Source organism: Mustela nigripes, chromosome X, assembly GCF_022355385.1.
Source record: "Mustela nigripes isolate SB6536 chromosome X, MUSNIG.SB6536, whole genome shotgun sequence".
Classification (NCBI taxonomy): domain Eukaryota; kingdom Metazoa; phylum Chordata; class Mammalia; order Carnivora; family Mustelidae; genus Mustela; species Mustela nigripes.
In genome coordinates, this window is record NC_081575.1 from 62,324,726 (window position 1) to 62,333,576 (window position 8,851).

Here is an 8,851-nt window from a genome sequence, read left to right on the forward strand (position 1 = left end):
TATTAGATAAACTAGTAAAAAATCGTTAAAAAAAGAAAAAGGTAACAGTTAAAAAAAATTGTACCGGAAGGCGAGAAAAAAAAAATGAAAAAGAAAAAAATTAAATTAACTGCAAGACTAAATAAAAATCACAGGGAAAAAGCCATGAGTTCCGTGCTTGGCTTTCTCCTCCTCTGGAATTCTGCTGCTCTCCTTGGTATTGAAACCGCACTCCTTGGTAGGTGAACTTGGTCTCAGCTGGATTTCTTGTTGATCTTCTGGGGGAGGGGCCTGTTGTAGTGATTCTCAAGTGTCTTTGCCCCAGGCAGAATTACACCGCCCTTACCTGGGGCGGGGCCGGGATGCGTAATCCACTTGGGTTTGCTTTCAGGAGCTTTTGTTCTCTGAGCTTTCCGTAGAGTTCCGGAGGACAGGAATACAAATGGCGGCCTCCTGGACTCCAGCCCAGAGGAGCCGAGAGCCCAGGGCTGCACTCGTCAGTGCGCCCTCAGCAAACAGCGCCCAGTTACTCCCGTCTGCCTGACCTCCGGCCGCGCTCTGACCTCACCAAGCCTGCGACCGGTTCAAGGTCACCCCGAGCTGTGAGCTTACTGTCGGCTCTGTCTCTGTAGCTGCCTTTCCTGTTCCAATACCCGCAAGCTCTGTGACACTCAGACACCCCCGATCCTTCTGTGACCCTGCGGGACCTGAGGCCACGCTGACCCCGCGTGGGCTTCGCCCCGGCTAGCCTCTGGAACGATGTCCCTCAGCGGAACAGACTTTTAAAAGTCCTGATTTTGTGCGCGGTTGCTCCGCCGGGAGCCGGGAGCCGGGAGCCGGCCCTTCCCCCTGGGGTCTATCTTCCCGTCGCTTTGAATTCACTTCTCCGCCGGTCCTACCTTTCAGAAAGTGGTTGTTTTTCTGTTTCCAGAATTGCTGTTCTTCTTCTCTTAGATCTGCCGATGGATTTTCAGGTGTTTGCTTTCTTTAGATAAGCTATCTAGCTGATCTCCGGCTAGCTGAAGCAGCCTCCGCCTGCTACTTCTCCGCCATCTTGACTCCAGTCTAGCTTTGCTATAATTACCACAATCTTCAGCTTTGTCCCAATTTTAATTACTGAGATATTTTTGCAATACTAACAGAAAGATTTGTTTTTCATATACAAGTATCACTCCATACCACACAGGACTTCTCTTCTGAATTCGTTTTAATACATTCACTTAATTGCAAAGGCCTGCAATTTTTATTGTGGAAAAAAGAGGAACTTGCGGTAACATATAGCTTAAAGAATGCAAGAGACCTTAGAAGTTATTTAGTCCAATCTCATTGCTCATATGAGAAAAGAGATGCCTAATGAAGGAAAGGTATACATAATGAGGGACTTATACACTCTGGATGGTCAAGAAATATTTAATAAATGAACAAACAGATAAAGAAATTGGTTGATGGATGATAGATAGATAGATGAACGAATGATGGGGAAGAATGCATGAATTGATGGAACAAAGGATGAAAGTAGTGGCAGAGCCAGAGCTGGAGCATTATTTTCCTGGCACTTCTCTGCAGTTTGACTGGATAATATTGCCTCTCTAAGAAAGAAAAAAATTATATTTATGTATATTCTAAAAACAATTAATTTGGCAATACAATGTAGTAGAAGAAGTATAAACTTTGAAGGCATAGAGAACTGAGTTTGGCTCAGTTCTGCCAGCTAATAGCTACATGACCTTAGGAAGTTAATCAACTTTGCTAAATGTCTTTTTCATCTGAAAAAAATGGGGATAATGAAGTCAAAATGAAATTGAACAAAATATCTGTGTAAAGCATCTAACAAGTGCAACACACACAGAATATATTCAATAAATATTTTTTCTCATTTTCTGTGACTTTTAAATTTTTATTTATATCTAATGAAAATGCTGGTGTTATCTCTTCTAAAGATGATGAAATTTCTGTAACATATGTGACTCTAATCCAATATTTCTCAAAGTGTGGTCCTTCAGACCAGCAGCAACAGCATTACCTGGAAACTTGCTAGATTGCAAATTTTCAGTCCTCACCCCAGATCTACAGAGTCAGACTCTGGAGATGAGGCCTAGAAATTTCTGTTTTAGTAAACACTCCAGGTAATTCTAATATACTTTAAAGTTTGAGAACCACTAATATATACCATTAGTACCTCTAGATTTATTGTTTAATGCTGTGAAGAAATTTGTATTTTTTTCTAAGGTCTCTTCTGAAATAGGGCATCATATCTACCTGTCATGTTAACATTAATCCATGATCTGGAAAGTGACAATGGAACTGCAATGCCATCTTGTTAATAAAACATAATAAACTTCAGCTGCTCAGTACATTGTGAGGATGTCCCTTGTTTGTAATGATCTCTATAAACTGTCTCAACAGTTTTGTAAGGAAGCCACTGTACATCTTTGGTAAAATCTAAAACCTTTGTATTTCTTGAAATCTTACTTATTATAGTAATTCAAGACTAGTAAATAATCAGACTGGTAATTCAGTGAAGAGCCCTTTGTTGGTTTGTTTTGCTTAATTTGGTTTGGTTTAGAAACAGCAGAACTGAGCATGGACACATATACTCTATGTCATTTGGGCATGCTTAAGGGCACTCCAAGTGAGATGGGCATGCTTAACAAAAGCCTCATAAGCTGATCTATACAGACCTAGCCATGTGACTTTTCAAATTATGGACATAATGCTTAAAAGGAAACAAATAATTCCTGGAGGTGGAATTGCTTTTGCAAATTTAGAACTCTATAGTGATGATAATGACATTCTCCCCTTTGACAATATTCAGCCGAGGAGCTGAAAGACCAGGGGTACATCAATCACTGTAAGAAAGATAGAAGAATAAAACTAAAAGGATTTGAAGGACCTATATAAAGTCCTTAGGCCAATTAAAATTTAATCGCCTACACTATAGACATGAGAGATTCTCAACTACACTGAAATTTGGGACAATTCCAACTGTACCCTTAATATTCTTATTTCAGTTGTAATAGTAAGATGAAAATGGCTGCCAAACACCAAGTCAATTGATTCAGAAAGCTAAAACAACTGAAGTTTCATATCAGCTATGAGAAGAAAATTCATTTTGCTTTGTAATGCTATTTCTATGTTTCCATGTTTTTACCATGCTAAAAATCCAAGCTTTTCAAGAGCAAAATGTAAAATCCAGCAAATTTCTCAAGGCTAAAGAATAAGGAAAATTGGAGAAATGGCATAGCAGTAGAGTAGCAGGGAGAAAGATAATGAGGAGACACAAAATCCTTCATCTTGTCTCATCACCAGTTCTCTCATCCCACTGTCCCACAGATGGTTATAAGAGGGATGCTTGGGTGGCCTAGTGGGTAAAGAGTCTGCCTTTGCCTCAGGTCAAGTTCCCAGGATTCTGGGACAGAGTCCTGCATCAAATTCCTTGTTCAGTGGGGAGCCTGCTTCTCCCTCTACCTGTTGCTCTCCCTGCTTGTGCTCTCTCACTCTCTCTTTCTCTCTCTGCCAAATAAATAGATAAATCCTTAAAAAAAAATGAAGATAATACTGGGTAGTGTTGATCTAATTCCTGGCATTTATCTTATAATGAACTTTTGGATTTCTGCATAAGTATAAATAAAAGTTATAATCTGTTGAACCAAGACTATAGAAGCCATGTCAGAAGGTAAACTATTTAGATATGTACACTAATGATGATTTGTAATAATTTTAAATGTGTGTAGACAAACATGTTGTTTTTAACATTACCTAGCACATCATGCTCATGATGCAAAAAAATGTAATGTTTAGGATAATGACAAAATGGATATTTAAATTTTTAAAATAGAGTCAATTTTGGGGGGGCACCTGGGTGGCTCAGTGGGTTAAGCCTCTGCCTTCAGCTCAGGTCATGATCTCAGGTCCTGGGATTGAGCCCCTCATTGGGCTCTCTGCTCGGCAGGGAGCCTGCTTCCCTCTCTCTCTCTCTCTCTATGCCTGCCTCTCTGCCTACTTGTGATCTCTCTGTCAAATAAATGAATAAAATCTTTAAAAAAATTTAAAAAAATAAAAAAGTCAATTTTTTAAAAATAGTAAGCATTAATAATAAAAGTGTTGAAAATATAACAGATATTAGGAAAGTGGTATAAAAATGACCAAGAGTTAGTTAAGCTTTAGGAGAACTTTCAGTAAAACTCAAGCTTAAGAGGGCAGTATATATATTTATAAACTGAACTCATTGAATCTTTATAATAAAATAATAAAATATTCCTTAGGTTTAGTCTATATTTAATCAGAGTTTTCAAAGTTCATGGACACTATTAATCAAATTGGTAAATGACCTAGAAGGCAAAGATTTTAATTTGAAGCAAACACAGGATATGATTTGAAAGAGAGAATGGAGAAGAGGAGGATGGTGGAACTACAGAGAGGGAATGAGAGTGATGGAGAGAGAGAATGCACCTAAATTTTTATGTTTCTAAAAATCCTTGCTTCTGGATTTTATTTAATTTAGTGAGGGTTTCCTTTTAGTTTTTAGATTAGGACTAGAAGTTTAATTTGTGTCAGATACAAAAATATTTCATTTTTGCCTGTCTCAGAAAGGCAGACATATCCAAAGTAAACTTATAAAATGTGATTTCATTCACTCACACAAACAAGAAAATGTAGTGTTGCCACCTAGAACAATAGATATGGGGGGGGGCAAGTACTCTGAGCACAGAAGGTCTTCCTCCAGATTTCCTGAACACTACATTCTCCTATATATATGTTTTACTGGAGAGAAAAAAAAATAAGAAAGAAAAAAAAGTCTTTAATCATTGTTATTTTTGAAAAAAAGAAATTCCAAATAAAACTAAATGTACTTTGAGTCTGTGTCTTGAACTAATGAAATAATAGACCAAGGGGTGTTTGCATTTATCCAACTCATTATGCTAAAGCACTGACTTAGAAGTCTAATTTTTTAAGAATTTACTGTCAGTATGGACAGTATTAATTATTTTCCCACTGACTGTACTACCAGAATACAGAAAACACATGTAACACACACACACACGCACACACACACACCATATTCTATCTATTTGTCTAGAGATATTATACTATAACATAATTTAATATTAAATTTATATATAATATTTTATTTTATAGTTTATAATATCAAATTATAATGTTTTGAAGTTTTAAGTATTTTTACATTTTTACACTTTCCAAACATTTTTACATCAGTCATTTCAAACAGATAGCTTATGATCATTCAAAAAAAAAAGCATGAGGGAACAATTAGATGGCAGAGGAGTAAAAAGACCCTTGAACACAGTGTGTTCCTTGAACACAGCTAGATAAATATCATATCATTCTGAACACCCAAGAAATTGATCTGAGGACTGGAAGACAAAACTGCACAACTAGAGGGAGAAAAAAAAAAAAAACAAAACACATCATGGAAGGTATGAGGTGAGAAGATGTGATTTGGGGGGAAAGAATCACAGGTGCTGTGGAGAGGGAGGAGCCCTGATCACAGAGAAAGGAGAGACAGAGAGAGAACAGCACACAGGCGGTTGCACACACACACACACACACACACACAAAGTCCCCAAAACCACTGACTTGGAAAACAAGAGGCTCTAATTATCACAAGTTTTATAAACAGTGGAGCTCCAAGACTGAAATTTTAGAAGTCTGCACCATGGCAAGTGTAGAGCCTGGAAGGTGAAGCAGTGCTCCTGTGGAGAAGGAGGGCAGAGGCCTGAGAGTGGACAATGTGGTCTGAGGAGCCCCTAAGTCACATTAGGAAAGACAGTTCTCTTTCTTGAAGTGCATTTAGGAAAGGTAGCCCTGCTTCTTAGGTGACAAAGGAGCCTGAGGGCACCATTGTGCTGTTTACCATAGGGGCAGAGACACTTGCTGAGGACAGCTAACATGAATATCAGCTTTCTGCTGCACTTTACTATAAACGTCAAGCCCCTGCACATGTGTGCAACTGCCCTGCTGGGATGCATCAGCCATGGTACAGTGAAACCCTCCCCCAGAGGATCAGCAGGGCTCCATCTCATGTTAAGTCTCTAAAATTTGGATATTTGAAACTAGTCACTATTCCTGAGATAAAACATAGGAGCAATGCACTGCTGGGTGGGCAGATGGCCTGGACAGACATGGTGAAGGCAGGGATCTGAGGGATGACTGGGACCCATGAGGGGAGGTGGTTTGCTCTTCTGTGGAGGCTTCCTGGACAACAGTGGCTCAAACTCCCCTCTCCAGGGACAACAGTGTGGGCTGATGCTAATTTTATCCCCCATCAATCAGCAGACACAGACTTCAAGGAGTAGCAAAGTATCTGAAGTGGAGGCTTGAGCTGTAAGCATGAAGCCCTACTCTCCTGCAATCTGCAGGTGCTTTTTTACAAGGGTGAGTATGCCTGAGAGCCAGAGGCAACAAACCCTCCTCGCAGAAGACCAGCACAAACCTCACACACTACACACCAAGCCCACTGACTGTGGAGTGCTGCAAAGCTTCAGCTCCAGACCAGTTTTAACAAACAAACCAAAGTACACATAGTTAAAACTTTCATGCACTAAACAAGGTCCAAACACTCCCCATTGCAGGCAAGGATAAACCACAGAGGACTGGCCTGAGGGGAAAAGCAACAAAAACATAACAATAGAGTGAACATAGGATACACCAGAAACACTTCCTGAGGTACCAGGTGAATATTTTACCCAGCAATGTTGTCATCCAGAATAGAAAGAGAGATAAACGTTTCCCATACAAACAAAAAGTAAAGGAGTTCATGGCCACTAAACCAGCACTACAAGAAATATTAAAGGGACTCTCTGACTGGGGAAGAAAGACCAAAAGCAACAAAGACTAGAAAGGAACAGAGAAAATTTCCAGGAGCAATGAATTTACAGATAATACAATAGCACTAAATGCAAATCTATTAATAATCACTCTGAATGTAAATGGACTAAATGTTCCAATCAAAAGACATAGGATATCAGAATGGATTTTTTAAAAAATGACTGCCTAAAAATGACTCTTTTAAGACCTAAAGACACATGCATATTGAAAGTGAGGGGATGGAGAACCATCTGTCAAGCTAATGGACATCAAAAGGAAACCATAGTAGCTATGACTTCTTTGACTTATGTCACATAAGCTAGATTTTAAAGCAAAGACTGTAATAAGTGATGAAGAAGGACACTATATCATAATTAAGGTATCTATACAACCAGATCTAGCAGTTATAAGTATGTATTATTCTAATGTGGGCACACACAAACATAAAAATCAATTAATAAAAAACATAAAGAAACTTATTAATGAAAATACAAAAACAGTAGGGGACTTTAACAACCCACTTACAACAAAGGCCAGAATACCTAAGCAGAAAATCAATAAGGAAACAATGGCTCTGAATGGCATACTGGGCCAGATGGACTTAACAGATATATTCAGAACATTTTATCCTAAAACAGCAGAATACACCTTCCTTTGGAATGCACATGGAATACTCTCCAGAAGAGCTCACATACTGGGTAACAAATCAGCCCTCAACAGGTAAAAGAAAAAAAAAATGGAGATCATACCATGTATAGTTTCTGACCACAACACTATGAAACTTGAAGTAACCACAAGAAAAAATTTGGAACGACCACAAACACATGGAGCTTAAAGAACATCCTACTAAATAATGAATGGATTAACCAAGAAATTAAAAAAATACATGGAAGCAAATTAAAATAAAAACCCACTGGGACACAGCAAAAGCTATCCTAAGAGGGAAGTATATGGCAATACAGGCCTACCTCAAGAAGGAAGAAAAGTACTACATACACAACCTAAATTTACACCTAAAGAAGGTAGAAAAAAAAAGTAAATGAAACCAAAAGCCAGAAGAAGGGAAATAATAAAGATTAGAGCAAAAATCAATGATATAGAAACAAATAAAACCCCAGTAGAACAGACCAATGAAACTAGGAGGTACTTCTTTGAAAGAATTAATAAAATTGATAAACCCCTAGTGAGACTTACAAAAAAATAAATAAATAAAGGACCCAATAAATAAAACCATGAATGAAAGGGGAGAGATTACAACCAACACCACAGAAATACAAGTGATTATGAGAGAATATGATAAAAAAAATTATATGTCAACAAGCTGGGTAATTTGGAAGAAATGGATGACCTGCTAAAAGCATATAAACTACCCAAAGTGAAACAGGAATAGAAAATTTGAACAGACCAGTAACCAGCAATGAAAATGAATCAAAATAAAAAATTCCCCCAAAAGTAAAATTCCACGACCAGATGGCTTCCCAGGGAAATTCTACCAAACATTTAAAGAGGAGTTAATACCTATTTTTCTCAAAGTATTCAAAAATAAATAGAAATGGATGGAAAACTTCCACATTTATTCTATGAGGCCAGAATTACCCTGACTCCAAAACTAAAGATCACACTAAAAAGGAGTATTAGACTAATATCTCTGATGGTCATGGATGTAAAATTTTTCAACAAGATACTAGCAAATCGAATCCAACAGTATGTTAAAAGAATTAAAAGTGGGATTTATTCCTGGCCTGCAGAGATGGTTCAATATTCTCAAATCAATCAGTATGACATGACACATTAATAAAAGAAAGTATAAGAAACATATGATCCTGTCAGTTTATTTAGAAAAAGCATTTTTTTCACTTTATTTTATTTCTTTTAGGTGTTCCAAAATTCATTGTTTATGCACCACAACCAGTGCTCCATGTAATATGTGCCCTCTTGATAAAAACCTTCAGGAAAGCAGAGACAGAGGGAACATGAATCAACATTATAAAGTTCATATATGAAAGACCCACAGCTAATATCATCCTCAATGATCAAGAACAAG